Source organism: Nannospalax galili, unplaced genomic scaffold, assembly GCF_000622305.1.
Source record: "Nannospalax galili isolate Female #2095 unplaced genomic scaffold, S.galili_v1.0 scaffold371, whole genome shotgun sequence".
NCBI classification, from domain to species: Eukaryota; Metazoa; Chordata; class Mammalia; order Rodentia; family Spalacidae; genus Nannospalax; species Nannospalax galili.
In genome coordinates this window covers 6274706-6298404 of record NW_008331606.1, presented here as the reverse complement: position 1 = coordinate 6298404, position 23699 = coordinate 6274706, and the positions used below count along the sequence as shown (strand labels likewise).

Genomic DNA, 23699 nt, shown 5'->3' with positions numbered 1-23699 from the left:
CTAGCCTGGGGGAGGAGAAAGAGAAGAGAGGGGGTGGGGAGATGGGACTATTCCAGTTCCTTGCCATGCCAGGGAGTAAGCTTCGAAGTGTTCTTTTGCTTTGCTGAGTCTGCTTCCAACTCGGTTAATAAGAAAATTTACAAAGCTGCATACAGTGTCTAGTCATAATATGGCCTCGATGCATTTTTTTTTTCTGAATAGGGGAGAGGGAGAGGGAGCAAGAGAGTAAGAGGGAGCAAGTCAGTGAGGATTTGTGTGGCTCATGGAACTGTGTGAGCTTAAGTGAAATAATGATTGTAAGTTCTCGTGTGTTTGAAAGCAGCTTTCTGGTTCATACATTATCTATGGACTCGTTATCTCATATGAGTCTTGCGAGGCACCTGCCTGAGAGATAAGCAGAGTATCCATTTTTGGAGGGGGTTTGAGACAGTGGCTCCCACTATTCCTCAGGCTGGCCTAACACTCACTATGTAATCCACCCTCCTGCCTCAGTTTCTCAAGTTCTGGGATTATAGGTGTAAGCTTGTATGCCTTTCACCAGCTATGTGATAGAGGAAATTGAGGGTCAGAAAGGCCAGGAGGTAATCCATGATGGACTAAGGACTTTGGGTCCAGCACACCTTCAAACATGCCACACAGTCTTTCTTTCAAATAAAAGTTTTTAAAGAAGAAAGTGCTACGGAATATTTGCATCAGATCTATGTTTTGTGGCTGTTTGTGTGAAAGCTTAAATTTTGGAAGTAGATTTAGGTGAAGAAATATCAGGCTGTAACTAACAATGCTATTAAAGATTACAGTAAGACCTTGTCTGCTTGCAACCCAAGAGGCCGGGAGGAAATGGTCTTGGAATGACTTGGGTTGGGATTATCTAATATTTTTGTAAAAGAACAATAGGGCCTCTAGTTGGCAAGGAACTAACAGTTGCTATTTGGAATAACATGGGCCAGTGTAAGAAGGCTGACTGCAGACTCAGGTAAGTGAGCCAATATATACTGAGTCTGCCCCTGTCAGGCCCCTGGCCTCTGCTGAAGCCATCACTTGCTTAGTAGGAACAGACTTGTGGTCTGAACCTAAACCTGACCACAATGACCCTTGATTCTGGTGGGATTGCTAAAATCCTGTAGCCCAGTATCATCCAGTGAAATCATCCCTGTCTTGTAAGTGACTGCCCAACCTCCAGTAATAAAAGAAACTACCACCTTATATATATAGTTTCTGTTTTTGTCTTCTGACCAGTCCTGATAGTGGACATCTGTGCCTTCACAGGGAACTAGGGGAACAGGAGATGCTGACTGTATGTGTATTTCATGCAGACAATTTCACATTGAAAACAAAAGTTTCATAAAGAAAATCCTGGGTTTTATGCCCTAGGTTGGCTTGTTATTTAAAGGAATCATTGTTCTCTAATTTATTGCATTTTAAGGCATAGAATTAGTTTTGCTTAAAGCAGGAGTTTTTTACCTGGGGTCTGTTACTCTTGGATAGCATACAAGAAGCTCAATAAATTTCTCTGCAACTATGTGCAAAATTCTGAGTTTGCATTTAGATTTTCCTCCTATGGCAGGGTGCACAACTTGTCTCAAATTCTCAAAGGGGTCCACAGTCAAAGAGCTTAAGAAACATTGGCTTAAGAGGCATAGAAGTGTGTTCATGTTTATGAATCTTACAGTATGTCACCTCAGCTACCATTTCTCAGAAGGTAGCTTTGTTCGTGTCAGTTGCATGGTCCGAAGGATGAGTACCTATGGGAGAAGGTCTGATCCTCTCCCTGTTGTACTCCCACTCATAGCCACACTTCCATGGTGTAGGAGAATCCATGATCATGTAGGATTAGAACTCTACTCATGTGCGTTCAGTGGTAGCTATAGATTGACATTTTTAGCCAAACAATACCTTATTCCAAAGTCATTGCTTCCAGTTGTCACCCCCAGCTTATAAGGCAGACAACTTTATTGCAAAGATTGAACTTTAGAATCATTCAGCTCTGTGTCACTTAATCTCTCTGAACCTCAATTTCTTCATCTGATGGAATAGTAACAGGGTTGTTGTGGAGATGATAAATGAGATAATAGATAAAATGCATAGAGCACGTAATAAGCGCTCAATAAACGGAAGTGCCAATAGTATCCGTTCCAGGTAGCCAAGACATTAAGAAGATTCAAAGCTTTTTTCCTGAGGGTACAGGTCTATCTGTGTGGGAGCCACCTTGCTGCCTGGGACCATGTTCAGTGGTCCATTCATAAGCATGGGAGCAAAACTCATTTGGACCTTTGTTAGTTTATCAACACATGGAGTTTGGCCTGTTCCACAATTGTCCTCTACTCAAGATGGTTGAGGAGCCCTGAAACCATGTCTGACTACTGAACCCATAAGTTCTATGTGGGAATTTAGGCTGTGTTTATAGAAGGCCAGAACAGTTGAAGCAGTCAAATCAACTCAAAATCTCCAGTTGGTGCTTTGGACCAGCAACAATACATGTCCAAAGGGCTTCCCACCCTGCTCCTATCAGATCCTCAAAAAAAAAAAGAGTCCTGCAAGGTAAGCAGAGCTGGTGTTGGAAAAGTCACTTAGTGTGCTCAGGGTTCTGAGCATTTTGTGGGAAATTGGTGATTGGCAAACAAAATTATGGTTTGCTTAGTATTGGTTTCTGAGTATTAAGCTTACTGACTATAGCACAGAGGCCTGCACATGGGAAGGATCATGTAGTCCAATTAAAATGTCAACAAATATGAGAACACATCAAAAAATTATATACCACAGGTCTGGAGAGATGGCTCGGTGGTTAAGAACACTGGTTACTCTTACAGAAGACCTGAGTTCAGTTCCCAACACCCACATGGCAGCTCATAACCCTCTGTATCTCCAGTTCTAGGGGAAGCTCTCGCCCTCTTCTGGCCTCTGTGGGCATTGCAAACAGTCAAATCAACTCAAAAGTTGAAGCATGTGCAATGTATAGGCTAGTAAAACACCCATACACATAAAGTAAAAATACACCTTAAAAATATACATCAGAATCAAGTGGGACTTATCTCCGGATGGTAAACTTCATTCAACAAACACAGATCAATGGGATAATACACACACACACACACAAAGTCAGAACTACTGAATAAATTTAGTGAAGTTGCAAGAAACAAAATCAGCATAGAAAGATCAGTTGTGTTTCTATATACTAATAAGAAATTACATGAAACTATGTCCCCCAGACCTCAAGCCCATTCTTTCCCTGTTGACTTTGGCTCCAGATGCAGGTTTCTTGTAGCCATTGTCTGGGTTCTGCAGCTCCACTCCTGGGAGTTGTTCCTGGTCCTCTTCTCATTTCTCTTGCTCTTAGCCTTGGGTCTTTGCTGGTCTTCACAGGTTTTCTTTTGGTATCTGGTGCTCAGGAGCATTCTCTGATCTAGAATGACTATGTCTTCTACTTTGGGTTCCTTTCCTTTGGTTTTCAAAAGATAGCTCATCTGCTCTTCCACGTGTTCAATTCTGTTAGTGACCACTGTCAAATGTTTCATCTTTGGGGGCTCCAGTGCTGGGCCTCTCTCGTTGGGAGCAGCCCTCCGTCTCTCACTCATCTGATGCTTTCTGTACTTGAGTCACAGAACACGGCCCTCTGGTTCTCGAAATGCTTCTGTCTCTTACAGACTTCCTCTTGGGGATGCAGACAATCACTGTTGTTGCTCTGTGACACTGCAGGGTCCCTCGTGACTGCTAAGATTCCCACGGGGCTCTCCTTAGAGTGTGATCTCCCGGGCACATATGGCAGAGAAGAACACAAATGAGAAAGGTGGGGAGACTCAGACCAAGGCTCAGAAAGAGAACAGAGTCTCTGGAAATTCAGGTGTTAGGAGTTTGAGGTCTAGAAAGACTGGAGCCACTTTGGACAGTGAACCTGAGCCCAGAGCAACTTGGGGTGCCAAGAAAGGTGCAGAAAACCCAAAGGAGGATAAAAATATTGTATCCACCAAGAAATTAAGAACAAGAAGTCACCAGGACAGTGAAGATATTTAGTAGGCATTTAAGAAGGGAACAAAATAAGTTAGTTTAGTGATAAACTCTAGTATAATTTTTACCGTCAGTGTAAAATGAATTATGTAAATAATGTTGCCTGTGTTTAAAGGAGGAAAGCTTGAGTTTTTCTGAGTACATTGTCTTTAAAAGTCCATGTGAAGATCATAAAGGGGTTACCAGGAACCTCAGAAATAACAATTTAAAAGTTTGGGAGTGGACGGGCACAAGTGTGACCCTCCCTGTTGCACAATAAAGCCCTGAAGTTCACTGCCAAAACAAAAAGAAAGAAAAAAAGAAATTACATGAAACTAAAGAAAGACAACAAAGGAACTATATGAAAAAAAAAAACACATTTGTGATAGCATTGAAACTCTTGGAAATAACTTTAACCAAGGAAATTAAAGATCTGGACATGAAAACCATAAAATATTACCGAAAGAAATAGAAGGTATTAGTAAATGTAAAACCTCCATCATAAAATTTCCATACTATCCAAAGTGATATTCAAAATAAACATAATCTTCATCAAAATTCCCACGGCCCTTCTTACAGAAATAGAAAAAAATCTAAAACATATAGAATCATAACCATAAAGCATTCAAATAGCCAATGTAATGTAGAGAAAGAAAAAATAGTTGGAGCTATCATGCTTCTTTGATTTCAAACAATATTACAAAGCTACAGTAATCAAAACAATAGGGTATTGGCATAAAAATATACATGTAGAACAAAGAAACAGACTAGAGAGGAACATTTGGTCTGCTTTAGGAAAAGCAGGTGAAAGAACTTGCACAGTGGACACTTAGGTAGTACTTTCTTGTGCAGAGGTCAGAAGACAACTTGCTGGCATCGGTTCTTTCTTTCCACCATGTGGATCCTGAGGATAGAACCCAGGTCATCAGGCTTGGCGGCAAGTGCTCCAACCCACTGAATCATTTCACTAGCTCAGGAGATTCCTTTTGGTGTTGCAAAAATGGTTCTTCCCCAAAGGGTACACAGAGGGCTCTTTGATCCAGAAACTACCCTAACTGGTGTGTGAGTCACTGCCTGTGTCTGGGAGAGGCTTTGCGCTGTGAAGTGACAGAACGCCTCCCAGGTACCCCTCCTCAGTCTCTACCTGGGGTTCAACTTGATGTACCAGGCTGCTTGAAGCTCTTCAGGTGGAAAATGACCCCTCCCAGTTGTGCAGGGTGTCGTGAACCTGTCTTGTGAGCGTGAACGTTGCAGAAGCAGGGTCTGCAAAGGGGCACAGTTCCCGGGCTGCCTCTGAGCATGTTTCTCTGTGACTGGAGCATTTCCCCTGGAAATTCGAACAAGGTGGCTTTGTCTGGGGACTCCAGCAAGTCTCCAAAGCAAGAGTTCTACCTGCTTCCTGTGCGTGAGAGGCCCATGCCTGACCCAATCCTGATACACTCTGGCCACAGATTGCCAATCAGAAGGCGGGACCCAGGTTGGATTAGGAGGGGAAGCATGCACTTGACCAACCAAGGTTGCCCACAGAGGCTGGATTCCACATAAGCACTGCCTCCCTGGCTTGGGGGCACAGCAGGGCAAAGGTACCATGCATTCACACTGGTTGCGAGAAGATTTTGTTTGTACAAAGTTGAATATAAGAAATGACTTTGTATTACCTTTGACTTTTCTTTGCTGGATGAATAGAGAGCCCTGTGGCTCAGGGCTTACAGAGGCTGGCATGGAGATTGCTCATTTCCTTATGTACAAATGTCTGTGTTTGGGAGCCCGAGGCTAAAACCAAAATGCTGAATTATTTTGGGTTTTGGATTGTTTCTTTTGTGTGTGTATGTTTGTGTGTGTGCATAGGTGTGGGCACATATGTGTGCATGCATATGTTGTGCATAGGTGTGAGCACATGTGTGTGAATGCATATGTTACCTGGGTACACATGAATAGGGAGGCCAGAGGTTTATGTCTGGTGTCTTCCTCATCAGCCCTCCACTTTATTAAGTGAGGCAGGGTCTCCTGCTGAACCTGGAGCTCACCAATTTGGCTAGTCTAGTTAGCCGTTTGTCCTGGGAAGCCTATTCCACCTCTTGAGCACTAAGATTACAAGTGGGTCACCATGAACACCCAGCATTTTTTCCCTATGTGGATGCTCGGGTTCTGAACTCCAGTCCTCACACTTGTGGGGCAAGTGCTTTATCCACTGAGCCATCTTCCTATCCCCAAGGTGTAGCGCATGCTGGCCTCAAACTTGTGATCTCCTGCCTCCACCTCTTTAGCACACCCTACCCATATGCACCATCACAGCAGACTATATTGTTTCATTTTGGGTTTCTGAGACTGGGTCTTGCTGTGTAGTTCAGGCTGGCCTTGAACCGATGGCCCTCCTACCGCAGCTTCTTGACTGCTGGGATTATAGGTGTGAACTATGATACCCAGCATCTCTTCAGCTTTCTAGATGGGCAAATATTGAAAACCTGTGGGGTGTGTGTGTGTGTGTGTGTGTGTGTGTGATCTCCATTTTACAGATAAAGAAGCTGAGATTAATAGAGGTTACATAACTTCCTGTAAATCACAGAATTACTGAATCACAGTACAGACTGAAAAATAAGCCTGTCTTCAGATATAGATATATATGGATGTGTGTGTGTAAACTTTTTATGGTCTCCCTGTAGCTCCAGCCTGCCTGGAACTTGACCACACTGGCCTCAGTCTCACAGAGATTCACCCACTTCTGCCTCCCAAGTGCTGAAATTAAAGATGTGGGTCACCACTCCTGGCTATATAAAACATTTTTAAATGGGACAATATTTATTATATTCTCTAATTTCCTCCTTTTAAAAATAAATTATGTGATTTCATTTTTATTTCTATTTTATTTAATATCTATTTATTTGTGTAGGAGGGAGGGCGGGGGAGAGAGAGAGAGAGAGAGAGAGAGAGAGAGAGAGAGAGAGCGAGAGAGAGAGAGAGAGAGAGAGAGAGAGAGAGAGAGAGAGAGATAGGACATGTGTGCCACAGAACACATAAGGAGATTGGAGAACAGTTTGTAGGAGTTGGTTCTCTCCTTCCAACATGAGGGTCCCAGGGACTGAACTCAGGTCATGGGCCTTGGCATCAAGTACTTGACCCTCTAAGCCATGTCACCAGCCATATATTCTCTTTAATTGATAGTTTTCTTGTAAATATTTGCCTAAATATTCAAGAACATGATTTTGATGGATGTACAAAATAATTTGTTGTGAAAGTATAATAGTAAACATTTTTGAATGCTTAAGATGTGTCAGGCCTCTTAACCTGGATCATTTTGTATGCACTGTGACTTTGGGAGGCTGGGATTACCACAGTCATATCATGTTGACTGGAAAACTCTAGCCTACCCCTCTCCTATGTGCTGCCTTCTCAACCCATCACCTGAGTTAGCTTTGGAGCTGTGGGATCTTCATGGATTGCTGTGTCATCCAATGCAAAGCATTCCTTTCTTGTTCATGTAGACAAAGAGTAGAAGGCATGGTGAGGGTGTCCAGAATTACTGTCTAGGTTCCTGGAGGAAGCTTAATGTTAGAACATAAATAAAGGACTGAGGAAAATTCTTCTCTTGAACTTTCTGAAAATCTTTGAGACGATGCTGGAACCTTAGAATAACCATGGCAGAAAATAGATTTTAGAAGGTGCATAGCCAAATATGAACAATTTGGGGACTGGGGAGCTGGCTCAGTCAGTAAAATCCTTGCCTCACAAGCATGAGGAACTGAGTTTGGACCCCCAACACGCACATAAAGAAAGCCAGATGTGGTGGGCACACATGTTGTTCCAGTATTAGGGAGACAGATAAGAGGATCCTTGAAGCTTGCTGGCCAGCCAGTCTAGCCAAATTGATGAGGTCCACATTCAGTGAGGGAGCCTGGCTCAAAACAATAAAGTAGAGCAGGATTGAAGAAGACATCTGACACCAACCTCTGACCGCCACATGCATGCCCGTGCACACGCATGACCATATACACATACATAAAATACAATAAACAATCTGCCATTGCTTTGTTAATGGGATACATATAGTGAAAACACTAACATTAATATATTTCTCACAGCCAGGCCTGGCAGTGTGTCCCAAATCCATTTTATCACTCCACAATAATTAGGCACCATCTTGAGTGGGAGGCCTATTATTTGAGACTGAGCTACTCTGGGGACCTGAAAACAAGGAACAATCATAAGTCAGGGAGTCTAGGATGCTCTGCCAAAGTACAGTGTCTGGGTGGGAGATGACCCGGAGCGCACAGTGGTGCAGATGGGGAAGGCTAGATGTGATTACGCTGTGAAGTTTAGGCAGCAGAAAGTTCAAGCTGTGCAGGCTGAGGGAGTCAGTAGCTCAACTCCCTGTGCAGGCCACTGGGCTGAGGCACACACCCCATAACTTGAAGAGAACAACACTGTCTGAGAATTCTTAGACCAAAGCAGGTGAATTGCAGCATCTTTAGAACTGCCTCCTAGCGATGTGTAGTTTCACATTTCTCCAGCCTTCTCCCTCACACAAGCTGGTTTACTACTGGATAAAGTCAGAAATCTCTGAGAGCAGCAAGCAAAAGACTGCATCTCTGATGGCTGACTCGTGTATGGGATAGCTGTTTGGCTGGGGCATTTGCCATCCCTGGGTATGAAAACTAGGGGGTCTCTGAAACAAGTGGGAACCTGCACAACCCACAGGCTGCAAAGTTCCTTGTGGCCAACAGTGTCCCCCCCAATACAAAGAAGTGAAGCTTCTAAAGTGTCTTATGCTGACAGTAGGGGGTTAGGGATGTAGCACAAATGGTAGAGTGCTTACATGTATGAAACCCTGGGTTCCATCCCCAGCACCATGTAAATTGGGGATAGTGACCCACTCTTGTAATCCCAGAGGCAGGAGGTTCAGAAGGCAGAAGGTTCAAGGCTATCCTCTGCTACATAAAGAGTTCTCGGCCAGCCTGGGCTACATGAAACCCTATCTCTGGAATAAAATAAATAAAATAAAGTGATGTTGACAGTATACCCTTGGCAGCCTGGGACTTAGCCGATACATAGCTACATCCTGGACACTGGGAACAGAGAGGAACTACAATACAATTCAGCTGTGTCCTAGTAGACTCACTCCATGACCTGGCAGATAGCAACATCAGAGAAGTCAAAAAGAAGCTTCTCCAATTTTTGTTGTCTTTTTCTCTTTCTTGCTTTTACTTTTTACTATTTTTAGTGTGGTTTTTGTTTTACTCTTTTTTAAACTTGTGTGCTTTCATTTTTTTATTATTCCTACTTTTATCTCATTTTTAAAATTTTGAGATAGGGTCTTCCCATGTAGTGCGGCTTAGCTAGAACTTACTAGTAGCTAAGACTAGCCCAAATTGGTGATGTTCCAGCCTCAGCCTCAGCCTCTACCTTTAATTTTATTACATAGTTTGTCTTTGTTTTATAGTCAAATATTTGACCCCTTGCTCTTTAGCTCCCTCTCATTTTTCTTTTTTCTTCTTTTTCTAGTTTTCCTGTTCCCTTCTTTATCTTTATTATTACTGCAAACTTTTGTTAATTGACCTTTATTCTGCTTTATTTTTGCCACTTTCTTTTGCCTAATGATTAGTTGTATAGAAATTATCTTTAAGCAATTTATAATGATACTATATCTGGTTTGTTTTGATGGTGTTGCTGGAAGGGTGATTTATTTTCCCCTCTTAAATGGAACTAGGGACTGAGTCCTCAAGAAAAGGCTTGTACTTAACATGTACAGCAGAATACATGAGGTCCAGTGGGCAGATGGGGAAGGCATGACTAGAAGAAAACCTCTCCACACCATATAGCAGACAGCGAGGCAAAATACAGACTAAAGGAAGCACACTGAAAACTGTAAGGGAACAGTGCCAAGTTATTTACAAAGGCCAGACTATCAGAATAAAAGAAAACCAGTCAACAGAAATCTTAAAGGCCAGGAGAGCAAGAGCTGATGTATTTCAAGTCCTGAAAGAAAATAACTGCCAACCAAGACTACCACATCCAGCAAAGTTCCTTTAAAAAATCAAAAGAGAAATAAAAACCTTCATTACACAATTTATTACCACTAAGCCAGCATTTCAGAAGATACCTAAAGGAATACTATGTACAGAAGAGGAAGAAATATATACACAATCATGCAACCTCAAGAGAGAATAAACCTAACTAGAATAGATGAATAAAAAGAATTACAAAAGGATCAAGCATTACTAACTCAGTAAACCAAATCCTCTAAGATGAATAGGCAAAATTAGTACATCCTTTTCAATAATAAATCCTAAAAGTAAACAGCCCCAACTCTTCAATTAAGAGACACAGAGTGGCTGAATGGATTGAAAAACAAGATCTGTTTGCACAAGTGAAACTCCCAGGCAAAGATACACACAGACTGAGAGGCAAAGGAGAGAAGTCAATATATAAAACAAATGAAAGTCCAAACTGCACAGGACTAGCAAAGTAGACTTCAAGCTACAATTAGAAGAGAAAAATAAGATCACTAATTATTACTAAAGAGGACAATTCATGAAGAAGATATAGGCATTGTAAATATGTACCAAATGTTGGTATCCCCAATTTCATAAGACACACATTACCAGGTATAAAAGAACAGATAGAAGTGGATACAATAATGATGGGTGATTTTAGTACCCTACTCTCACAAATAGGTAGATCAAACCAAAAAATCAACAAAGAAATGTCAGAGTTAAAATACACCATAAAGAGAACCAACCATGGTGTTGCATGTCTTTAATCCTAGCATTCGGGAGGCAGAGGCAGATGGATCTCTGTGAGATCAAGGCCAACCAGTTCTACAGAGTGAGTTACAGCGCAGCTGGAGCTACAGGGAGACCCTGCTTCAAAACAAAACAAAACAAAACAAAACAAAACAAAAAACATGTAGGACTGGGTGTGGTTGGGAGGCAGAGGCAGGCAGAGCTCTGTGAGTTCAAGGCTAGCCTGGTCTACATAGCAAGTTCTAGGCCAGCTGGGGCTACCAGGAGACCTGTCTCAAAAAAAAAGTATATACACAATGAAATTGTAGTCTATCATAAAGAAGAATACAATGATATCATTTTCAAAAAGATGGAAAAGATGGATGGAACTAGAGATCATCAGATTAAGCAAAATAAGCTAGACTCTAATTATCCCATGTTTTCTCTCATATGCCGGAATTATGCAAGAAAAAAGTTATAACGGACTAGAGAGATAGCACAGTCTATAAAGTGCTTCCTGCACAAGCATGAGGATCTGAATTCAGATCCTCAACATCCACATAAAAGCTGGCCATGGCAATACATCTGTAATTCTAGAGCTGGGCTGGCATGGGGTACTGGAGACAGGAGGATCCCTGGAGGTTTCTGGCCAGCCAGTCTAGCCAAATCAGTGAGTTCTAGGTATGGTGAAACACCTTGTCTAAAAATAAGGTGGAGAGTGATGAGGAAGATACCCAGTGTTGACATCTGGCCTCCACACGTGTGCGTGCACACACACATACATCATAACAAAATTGTGCAAAGCATTTATACTAAAGTGTGTATTGTTCAAACATCATGTGTTTTGTAGTTTCTTTATTCCATAACTTGATTCCTGTGAATAGTGCTGCAGTTACATGTCAGTGTTGGGGCATCTTTATGGTAGCTAAGTGAGAGTCCTTCATATATTTACCCAAAAGTGGTATAACTGGATCATATGGTAGTTCCTAAGAATGAAGTTGCTGGACCGTATGGGAATTCTGTTTCACTTATTGAAGAGCCAGAATATGATGCCGCTTTGATTGTTGAGAAGCAAACCCCAACAACCCAAATCGTTTTGATCCATATATATGATCTCAGTTTCTGTGGTATTTCCGGAGCCCAGGCACAGTTCATAGGGCATTGCTGGGGCATCTGTCACAGCACCCCTCAGCTCAGGACTGCAATCCAGATGTTGCCTAGGCTTCATTCTCTTCTGGAGCTTGGGGTCCTTTTCCATGCTTCCTCCAGTTCTTGGCAGACCTGAGTTCCACATTGCTAGAGCATTGAGATCCTTAGCTCCTAGGGCTTAACTTTCCTCTTTGTGGTCTGGCTGCCTTCTCAAGGCCAGCAGGAAATGCTCTTTCCAGGAAGGTCCCAGTCCTACTTTTAATGGCTTTTTTGCCCAATTAATGGCCCACCCAGGAGCAAGTCCCATTTGATAAATTCAACATCAACTGATAGGAAACCTTAATTACATCTTGAAATTTTATTTTTGGACATTATAATAAGTCATCTGGCCAGATTCATGGAAAAATGTATCTTCTCAAGGGTGAAAAATTGAAGCAAGTCATTAAGAACTTATTCGTCATATAGTTACAAAAAAGAAAACCAACCCTGAACATCATTTACTATTAACCAGCTCAGGGATAAACACGGACCTCCTCAGGTCTGAGACTAGTGTTTTTATCATAGCCCTGGATCACCACTGACACTAGTGATATACTCATCCAACTATGAATACCATAAGGCCAAGTAGCTCAGCATCTAGTGCACATGAGGCCCCAGGTTCCATCCTCAACACTACATAAAACCCAGTGTGATGATGCACTGATGCACACCTGTAATCCCAGCACTTTGGAGGTGGAGGCAGGGGGATCTAAAATGCAAGGTCATCCTCAGCTACACGGTAAATTCCAGGCCAGCCTGGGATTCCTGAAACCATCTTAAAAAAGAAAAGCAGTCAAGTGCTCATCAGAGTCATCTTGTGGTCCCAGTTAAATGCTACCACAGTCAACATTTGTTGGAAGAAGAAACACAGTTCCCTGAGAGACATGGTCTTGGCCATAGTTTTTGGTTATGTTACTCCAGTGTATTGAACCAGTGTATTGAACCAACTCTCCCATCCTTGAAATCGCCTTTTTTTTTTTTAAGATAGTCTCATGTAACTCAAGCTGGCCTCCAACTCACTACATAGCTGAGGATGACCTTCAACCTCTGATCATCCTGCCTCTAACTCCTGAGTGCTAGGATTAAATAGATGCACCACCATGTCTAGTTACATGGGGCTCAAGATTGAACCCAGAGCTTCATGTGTGCTAGGCAAGCACTCTACCTGAGCAACATCACCAGCCCTGAAAATCTCTTTAGATGTGGCATCACTGCAGTCACTTTGTGACAAGTAAGCCAGCTCATAGCACTTTTTACATAACAAATTGGCAAGCCACAGAGACCTGTTGTTTATTGATCCAAGTGTCCTGATTGTGATTCTCAGCAGAGTGACTATCATTCCCTTGGGCATATCCCCTTGTCTCTTGCCCTTTGCTTTTCCCTACTGTGAAATGGGAAATGGATTGTTTCCAGTTACCTCATAGCATTGTGAGGAGAGTCAAAGCTGGATGCATGAGCATCCCTGGTCAGCGACAGGCCGTGATCCCCTTTGGAGCCTGTCACTGTTGTTGACATTGAGAATACCAGTATGGGAACAAATGGTGTCATTGTCACAGGCTCAACTACAGGGGCCTCTCCTTCCTTAAGCTGGCAGCTGAGACCGAGAGCTTGAGATCCCTGGGCCAGCTGTTGTGAAGTTAACGCCAAGCAGAGGTAACACAGGCCTCAGAACTGGGCCCAAAGCCAAGCTTGTGAGGGAGCATTGAGAGAGGGGGAGCACAAAAGTTGGAAAACAAGTGTTTTCTCAGGAGATTTTAAAATGTACGGTTTTGCCTCCAAGGGTAGACAAAACACCAATAGGAGAGCTGCCTGAAAATTCCTGCTCTAATTCCCCATCCCCTAAAGAAGATTCGAGAAGTAGAATAGCACTGTGAGCACTTTCTCAAGGACCCTTCCCATAGAAGCTCAGATAGCCACACCCTTTGTAGTTAGCTGGGAGCTCACAAAGAGCAGTGTTGTTTCCACTGAGGAAGAATGATAGCCTGGCATAATGGTGTCCTTATTCTATAAACCTCAGAGTTTGTGTGGTGAGGGGTAAGTTAGCTGCAGGCTCTGGCAACGGGGGAGGCGGTACTTCGCAGAAGGTATGTGCTTTCAGCCTGGTGCTGAGCCACATGGAAGGTCTTCCTAAAGAGGATGGTGTGGTCAAAAGCAGAAGGCAGTTTCAACTCTCTTCCCAGATGATTGCTAGACCACATAAGATACCTTTTTTTTTTAATTGAAGGATGTCTGATAGAAAGAATCCAACTGAGGCCACTGAGACAGTTCAGCTGGTAAAGGCACTTGCCTCCAAACCTGACAACTGAGTTTGATCTTTGGGATCCACTTAGTGGAAAAAAGAGTCCTGCAAGTTGTCCTCTGACCTCCATATGTATGCACAAGCACATACAAAAATTAAAGAAATGTTAAAAAAAAGAAAGTTTTCAATCACCTATATTGTCTGTTCCACTTGATAGATTTCGGTGAAATATTGCTGAGGTTTAGAAGTTATCGAGATAAAAGACTGATGAGGAATAACAGATAAGCCTGTTGTTTTAAACCAGAACAGGAACGGTGGTATTTGTGAATGGAAAGATCCCTATCACACAAAAAGAATCAGTAGGCTAGGAGTAGCTGCTGAAGAAGTTTAGTGGACAGTTACTAGGGAACAGAGCCCCCGAATTAGACTTGAGCATTGCCTTGACCCACTTCGGGATGCCTATGGTATTATATCACACATGCTATGTCAGGGATCACTTCCAAAATTCTGACTCATCTCCCAGGCGAAGGAAGTCATGTCAGCCTGTGAATCCCACCCCTGGTCTTATCCCAGAACATTTTTTTTTTGCCAGATTTGATGCTAACCAGTAGGCCTGAAAGAAGCTATGTAGTGCAATGGTCAAAGCCTCGAGCTCTAGTCCTGGCTCTGTTGGCAAATCCTGCCTTTCCACATGAGTCTGTTACCCACTCCATGTGTTGCTGGCTTTGCTGGCTAAAAAGAACTGGTTTCAGTAGTTGACTTAGTCCCTTCCAGCTTTAAGTCCTGAAAGATCTATTTCTTAGCTTTGCGTGCAACAACAACAACAACAAAAATCATAGATATGTAAATAGTCTAACTTTATGATTTTCATTAGGAATGAAAGGGATCCTAAAGATCAAAAGATCATCTAGTGCAACCCTTTCAACATACAGAAATAGAAACCCAAGCCAAGAGAGGGAAAATGCTGGTGCTCAATTCATGAAAAATCAAGGTTTAGAGATCACGTTCCTCCATTCCCTGCACCAAGAATTCTTCATTGCATTCATTTTTCAAAGTAATACAATACAGAAACATTGTTTACTACAAACTTTTATGTAGTAATTGATAGTTTTAAAGAAACAAAAACCAAAAAAGCCCAGTTTTCTGCCCCTTCCCTCCCACCTCAGTCCTGTACCCTCTCGCCCCAGTTGTCTTCCCCAGAGGCAGTGGTTTTTATCAGCTTGCTCTAAACAATATTTCTACTTCTATTTCTTGATTTATCCATTTTAGACCTTATCTATTGATTTTCTCCTGTGAAAACAGAAGATTTGGCTTACTTTGCATTATCACCATCTACCTCTTTCTACTACTTCCCCACGTCTAATAGTAGTTTTGTGAGTTTTTAAAATTTTGCTTTTAAAGTAGCATACAATAAAATATATTTTAATGCATAATTCTATGAGTTTATGCACATAGAGTCATGTAGCTCTCACTATAATCGTATTGCATACTTCCATGGTCCACATGAACAACCTCATGTTGCCTTTTCTAGTCAGCTCCTCCCTTGCTCCCATCACCTGACAACCACCAAAAACTTTTATGTCACTACAATTTTGTCTTTTGCAGAATGCTGTTGAAATGGAATTGTGCAGTATGCAACCTTTTGGCACTGTGTCCTTTCACTTATAACTGTTTTGAGTCACTTAATATAACTATACAGAGATTCGTTTATCAGTGGTCCATTCTTTTGTGTTGCTGAGTAGTATTCCATTGCATGGATATACCAAAGTTTATAAACCAGTTGAAGCACATTTGAGCTGTTTCCAGTTTGACAGTATTATTTTAGCCATTCTGTTGGTTTCTTGTTAATTTGATATCATATATTTAAACCTCCTTTCTTTATACCCTGACCCACTATATATTAACTAGGTCTCCTCAGCATAGTGAATGCTTTTGACTGATTTCAAAAGATGGCACTATCACTGTTTCAGTCTTTGTGGTAGACAGATGTGACGGTATAATTTTTCACAGGGTGAGAAGGCTTGCTTCCTTGCTAACCAGCAGCTCCATTCAGGTCAGCAGCCATTCCAAATGCCTCCTGCAGCATAGGGTGCCTTCTCTAGTACCAGATGTGCTTAGTGCTGGGAAGATAGACATGTACTTTCTGTTCTAACCGTTGCTAACTCCGGCAGTAATTTGGGGGAAAAAGACCTTTCTTCATGTGGATTTCAGCTTTTGTCTGTCATGCTTTTTCTGTTCCAGCTGCCTTCACCAGCGAGCACAAAGCCACATTTCAAAGGAGACTGACAAATTATCCCCAGCTGCCAGAAGGAGGTTAGTTTTCTGTGTGTTCTGTGTCCCCTCTCCGATAACCAACAGGTTAATTTTGTAAGAGGAATTGACAAAAGCAGAAATTGTCCTTTCACCCACATGGGATTTTTTTCATTTTTGAACGATGTGGATTTGTAATATTCCTCTCCATTCTTACTTCATTGTACACCAGGAAATTCACGAAATAATCACAACTCAATGTCTGTGTTTTGCAAAATTCATGTTAGTGCTTTCTTTTTTTAAGTGTTCAGAGGATCTAAATTCTTTTTAATTAGCTACATAGGCGTCTTCCTTCAGTGAGTAAATATTTAAAGCTAAGTGGTGTCAGCCCTGACCGTGGAGAATTGCGAGTTGTTGGCAGTTTTAATCATTTTCATAAGTGTTTTATCTGGCGTTTACTTGGCATAACAGGAGAGTCTACTTTACCTTGCATATAGCAGGTGCTTATGCTTAGGAAGTACTTAGGGCGTCTAGAATGACTGAGACACAGCCTGCACTAGCGGCTTATTAAATGCCCTTTGAGTTGAAATGATACAAAGTACTGTCAGTCTACATGGTGGTTAAGGCAGGAAGTCAGGCACTCTTCATCATGCATGGGAATGCAAACTGCTACAACTCTTACACAAAGACAACTTGGGAAAATTTGCCTAAGTGTTAGTAGCGCTGTTATCTTTTCCCCTGTAATTCTCTTTCTAAGCAACTTATCCTTTAAAAAACTACTGTCATTATATGCTCAATAGTAATAAAAATTTAAATGTTTAAGGATATAGACTTGCTAATTACCTTGATTTAATCATTGCATAGTACATGAGTGTATCTAATTATTACACTGCACTCTACAAATCTGTACAAGTATTAATTCATAAAATAAGTATTTGAAAATAATACACACAAAATACTATGAAATTAATTATAGTATCATTTAAAAATAAAGTGGAAACTTCTGAAATTGTCCATGCTAGGAAAGCCTATTTAAAACATTTCTGTTATGAAATGCTATATAGTTATTTCAAATCATGTTAGAAGAATGTTTAATAACATGGGAAATGCTCACAGCCTAAATTGAATGGGAGAAGGGAGGATATACAGATGGATGTATGGTATGATACTCTATGTATGTATATGTGTGTGTGTGTGTGTGTGTGTGTGTGTGTGTGTGTGTGTGTAGAAGACTAGAAGGAAATAGAAATTTTTATTTATTATTTTTATTTTATGTGTATGAGTGTATTGCCTTCATGTGTGTAAATACACCCGTGTCGTGCAATGTCCATGGAGGTCCAAAGAGGGTGTCGGATGCTCTGGAAATGGAGTTACAGATGGTTGTTAAGCCTCCATGTGGGTGCTGGGAATCGAACTCCGGTCCTCTGCAAGAGCAGTCAGTGCTCTTGACCGCTGAGCCATCTCTCCAGTTCAGAAATAGAAATTTTAACAGTAGTTAATTCTATGTTGTGAGATTATGACTGATTTTCGTTTTCTTATTCTTGTAATGAACTTGTCATACTTTAAAAATCTAAAAATTAATCTTTAATTTGAAAAAATAAAAATTATGCTAGATGAACAGAATATATTCATAAAATCCTAGTAATATGATATAGACTCATTTCACCAACACCAACTAAAAAACAAAAAAAAAACCTCTTTGGATGCTATGTAGACAGTCACAGCAGTGATCAGTTTCCAGAAAGACAAACTAAAACCCTTCAAAGTCCTCTCAGTATTAAATGCTAGGAGTTCATGTTTGGTATTGAAAGGTATTTATTTGTTAGTTTCTCCACTGCTAGCTAATTCTCATCCTTCACTTTCTCTATCTCCACTCATTTTTCAACTGTCCAGATCTGTGGAACAAATGCTAGGAAAACTGGACATAAATAAAAGCCAATGGCTTACGATACTGCAAAGCCTCTCTTCCTGTGTACTAATGGCTACCTGCCCATTGAACTCCCTAGAGTGGAGTGCTCAGAAAACTGCAAATGCTCAAAAGACAGAACTGCTTAGGAAGTCTGGAAAGATTGAGACACAACATGCACAGCTTTCCCTCCCTACTTTGCTTAGTTTCACATGAAATAAACTGATGGGCTCTGTTTGGGAGGGGAGAGTACTAAGTAAAAAGCCAGCCACCAAAGACAGCTGCATTAAGAAATCACAGAATCCTAGACCATAAGAGAGGGAAGGAAAATAGTCCAGCAAAGATAAGGTTCCTTCCAAATACTTGATTCTATGAGGGTCTAAATGTTACTTCATAAAAATATCATCTATCAATGCACCTCATTTTTCAGATGAAGAAGCCAAAGCATGAGGGAAATTTTTGAGTTGTTTTAAATCACATGGCTTGCTGACTCCAGAGTTGGGACTAGGACCTGTATCTTCTGGAGACTTGGGTAAAAAGATAATTTTCTAGTTAGACTTTTCCCTCAGCTATGGATATTCTAAATACTGTGTACTTGTGCTTGGACGTTTTGCTAACAGCTCAAAAGCTGATCAGATACAAAATCAAATTCATGATGCTTTCAGGACCTGAACCACTCTGTTTGGTCTTTTATTCTGTTTTAACCCCTCATCCCAGTCTATTAACAAAGTCTGTCCATTACCCTTCAAAAATATCTTTATATGCTACCTGTTGACAACTCCTATCTCCCTTGGAAAAACCCTTCTGAGGGCTGGGGAGATAGGTCAATCATGAAAGCAAGCATGGGGAACTGAGTTCGATGTCCCAGAACCCATGTAAAACAGCCGAGTGTGACAGCATGCACTTACAATTCCAGCAGTGGGTAGATGGAAACAGGCAGATCCCTGGGGCTCACTGACCAGTCATTGTACCCCAGTCTACCATTCCCAGGTCTCAGTGAAAAACCCTGTCTCAAAAACACAAGTTGGATGGCTTCCGAGAAACAACACCCCAAGCTTGACCTTTAGCCTCCACATGTACATACATATGTGCACACTCATAGATACATGAGTATGCTCACACACTTGCACATACACACAGACATAAGCATGCACACAGATATACACACAGAATAAGAACCCGAAAACCCTTCTTGATGAGTTCAGCCCATACTGCTGCCCTTCTTCTGGCATCATACAGCACTTCTAGTATACCTCACACAGTTTAGCTCAACCATTGTCATTTAGAAATCAGCATTTATGGGGCCGGAGAGATGGCTCAGCAGTTAAGAACACTGGTTGTTCTTGCAGAAGACCCGGGTTCGAAACCCAGCACCCACATGGCAGCTAACAACTGTCTGTACTCCAGTTCCAGAGGATCTGATGGGATCCGATGGCTTCTTCTGTCCTCACGGGCATTGCACGACACGGGTGCACTTACCTACATGCAGGCAATACACTTATACACATAAAATAAAAATAATAAATATTTTTTTAAAAAGAAATCAGCATTTATTCCGCAGCATTCATCCACACAAGTACCTACTCGGTACCTAATATTTGCCATACTTTGAAGTAGAAAATTCATTTTTCTTGTCTTTTCAACTAAATTCCTGTGGGTCAGGGCCATATATTTCTCCATAGCCTCATAAATGGCCATTCCAATTCTAGGCAGCATTGAAGACCTGTTAGTTCACAAGCAGTATAGAGTCAAGCACTCTGTCACCAGTTCAGCAGCTAGAGAACTCTGCTATAATTGGTAGTTTTGCCTCAACATGTCACAAGCTGCATGCATAGGAGCTACTCAACAAAGATAGAATATTAGGATGTGACTTTTAAACACTATTATCTTCGGGGCTAAGCGACAAGACTTAATAACTGATCAGCAAGGTGGGATCCTAAAAGTCAAGTGGGTTTTGCCACTGAAATTTGGAGTTGATATGCTTTTCACCATTCCCCTAGTACAACTCAAAATCTTTGAAATTCTATGTAAAACAAATATAGACATTGCAGGCAACAATTGGAATGTCACACTGGACCTCCCATAAATATGTGCAACTCCATGTGAATTGCAAAACCCATAAAAAAAGGGATAGGGCTGAGTGCTTCCCCAGCATACAGAGGGTCCTGGGTTTGATCCCAGCACTAGAGAGGAAGGGAGAGAATAAAGTGAGAGCAGTCAGTTGGCATTATTACACATTGTCAGTAATCAAGACAGTGTGGTGTTGCGGAGAGACAAATACATAAACCCACAAAACAGTAAAACCAGGAAGAAGACATACATAAATATGGCTAATTGATTTTTTAAGGATAAAAATGCAATTTAATGGGAAAAAAGCCTTATTTAAAATTACTGATTATTTATCTCATGGGAGGGCATGTGCATGCCATGGAGTATGTGTGAAGGTCAGAGAACAACTTTTTCCAAGTTGATTCTCTTCACTTTGTTGAGGCAGGATCTCTGCTCAACTGAATTTCTGTTCTACGGCAGCGCACTCCAGAAACCCACATGCTTCTAGCAAATGCTGAGTCAAGTTGATACGTAAAATTCACTCAAAATGGATGGTGAGCTTAAATGTATTATAAAAATGAGTAAACTTTTGAAAAATAAGCAGAAACGAAATCTTTAGAATCTAGGGCTTAGGCATAAAGTTCTTAGACTTGCTACCACAAGCACAATTCACAAAAGGAAAATTCTATAAATTTCACCTGCTCAAAATGCAAAAGATTCCAAGAGTGAGTGGCAGCACATGCCTGTCATCCCAGCACAGAAAGATTTCAAGTTCAATGCCAGCCTGGGCTAAAGTACAGCATTCATGGCCAGCCTGGGCTGCATAGCAAGGCCCTGTCTCACAGAAAAAAAAAAAACAACTGAGAAAAATGTGAAAGATCTGTATGAAGAGATGAAAAGACAAGCTACAGACTTAGAGAAAATATTTGCAAATTATACATCTGATCAATGTTTCCTACCCCACCCCCCAAAAAAAACTATTTTCTAAAATCAGTAGGAAAAAAAATCCAATTAGAAAATGGGGAAAGGACATGAAGACCTGTCTCAGCAAAGAGGAAGTATGGATGGTAGATACATGGAAAGATGTGTCCCCTTAAGGATATGAATTGAGACCACAGTGGAACATGGCTACACACCTATTAGAGTAGCTGAGATTTAAAAAAACAACAAAAAAACGGTGAAAATACCAAATGCTGACAAGAATGCAGAGAAACTGGATCTCTCAGACATTGCAGTGGGAATGGAAAATGCTATAAAAACACTCTGGAAAACAGTTTGGCAGTTTCTTATAAAACTAAACATGCAATTACCATAGGACCTAGTAAGCCCACTCCTGGGCATTTATCCCAGAGAAATGAAACTATGCCCACTCAAAATCTCATGCATGAATGTTTATAGCAGATTTACTGTAATAGATAAAAAAATATTTCATCACCCAAAATGTCTTTTGATAAGTGAATAGTTAAACAAACTGTGATGCAATAAAAAAGAGCGAACAACAACTTAGATGGGCCTAAAGGGTATTATCTGTACCGGCAACGTTATTTGCACAAAGATCTCCACCTCTGGTTCCCTCACCATTGAGAATACTTTTGATTCAGTTCCTGCTGATTCAAAAGACAATTGCCAAAAAGAGGCACTACAGGTGACTTCAATTTTGTTGTGCTATATGAAAAGTGAGGATAGCTAAGGCAATATTTTTTAAATATTATCATCCATCCCATATTGACAAGACACACATTTCCAAGATGATAGCGTTTTCATGCAAAGCGGCTCCTGCTCCTTGACTCGTTTTCAGAGATGAAAGATAAAGTTGAGCCATTCAACTCAGATGAGGGAAAAGAGTGATTCAGACTGATAGCAGCACAGGCGAAAGAGCAGTGGGGAAGAGAGGAAGATGGAGCAAGATGGAAACACAAGGAGAGAAGGGTGCTCCTCTAGGTGCCAGCTCTGCAGCCACTGTGGCCATCCCATCGAGGTGTGATTGATGTCTACCCCCTCTTCAGCCCCAACTCTCAGCCTGACAACTGAGGTTTCTTCCTTCTTAGGGAAGCCATGTCAAACCTGAACACGTTTTTAGCTCCCTTTGCTATCCATTCTTGTTAACATTTGAATCTAACCTTTATAGCAGTATTACAATTTTAATTACAAATTTTTGCAATGAGATATTTAATGCTAAATAAGGATGTATGTGATCTATTTAATGTCTGTCCCCATTTGAAACTGTAAATCTCATGAGTGTAGGAGTCTTGCTTTAGTCCCTTTTGTATACTCCCAGCACCTAACACAAAGAAAGCGCTCTGTATATGACAGTTGGATGAAGGAAGGGAGGTAGCAAGATCCTAACTGAATTAAACAGGGTTGCTCAAAATTAAAATCCTTTACAGTGCTCTCACAGGACAACTGTCACAGTCTTAGTCGCTAAGTCCCTGCCTCCTACCCCTAACCCCGCACTGATCTTTTGCCTGCCAGACTTTTGCAATGGATTCTTGGAATCACCTTAGTCTTCTCTGCGGGGAGGGTTTAACTCCAATGCACACAGAACAGGAAGAGGGTCTGGGACAGAAAAATGTATACACATGTACTTATTCTTCCTATCTAACTGAATTTTAATACTTGTTTATGGCTATATTTTACAATTTGTTATATATTTTACCAAAAATTATATTTCATAAAGATATAGAAGAAAGGAATCTGAAGTTTCTTAGCACACACACAAAATGATAGAATAATTTCCCTGAGTTGATAATCATGCATTGTATGCATGTATGTAATTATCACAGTGTACTCCATAGATATGTATAATTTAAAAATCAAAAATAAAAAGTCCAAGATATCAAGATTCCAGAATTTTTAAGATTTACATATTTTCACTTTATGTGTATGAGTGTTTATTTGTGTGTATATACACTGCATGCATGCAGTGCTCACAGAGGCTAGAAGTGGGCATTGGATCCCCTGGACCTGGAATTATGGATAGTTATGAGCCACCATGTGGGTGCTGGGAACTGAACCCAGGTCCTTTACAAGAGCAGCAAGTGCTCTTAACCACTGAGCCATCTCTCCAACCCAAATATTCCAGAATTTTAAGATAAGAATAGTTTTCAGAAAAACAGCTAGAGCCAAGGTAGCTAATCAAATCATTAACAAAAGACAACCTGTTTGAGGGCATCTTTCAACCTTTTTCCTGTGTTCATACTTGATGGATATGAACCCTGTTCTCTAAGAAAGTACTCTGAGAAAGAATACAAGTACCAGAACCTAAATTTTTCTGGTGGCAGCCACATTTTTTTCCTAAGTAGGGAAGAAAATTATCCTAGTTCATAAAAACAAGAAATACATTGACAGTTGCCTTTTTTTTCTACAT

General features: G+C 41.0%; 1 protein-coding gene across 2 annotated transcripts in view; it reads left to right on the top strand.

The window, feature by feature from the left end:
• Positions 1–23699, top strand: part of Plac1 (placenta enriched 1) — a 202976-nt gene that overhangs the window by 156152 nt on the left and 23125 nt on the right. Inside the window, exon 2 of one of the 2 annotated variants that reach the window (XM_029560404.1) lies at positions 16369–16440. The exons of the other annotated variant lie outside the window; for it this stretch is intronic. The gene's annotated coding sequence lies outside the window, so the exon portion shown is untranslated. The remainder of the gene's footprint in view (positions 1–16368; positions 16441–23699) is intronic. 2 annotated transcript variants of the gene reach the window in all.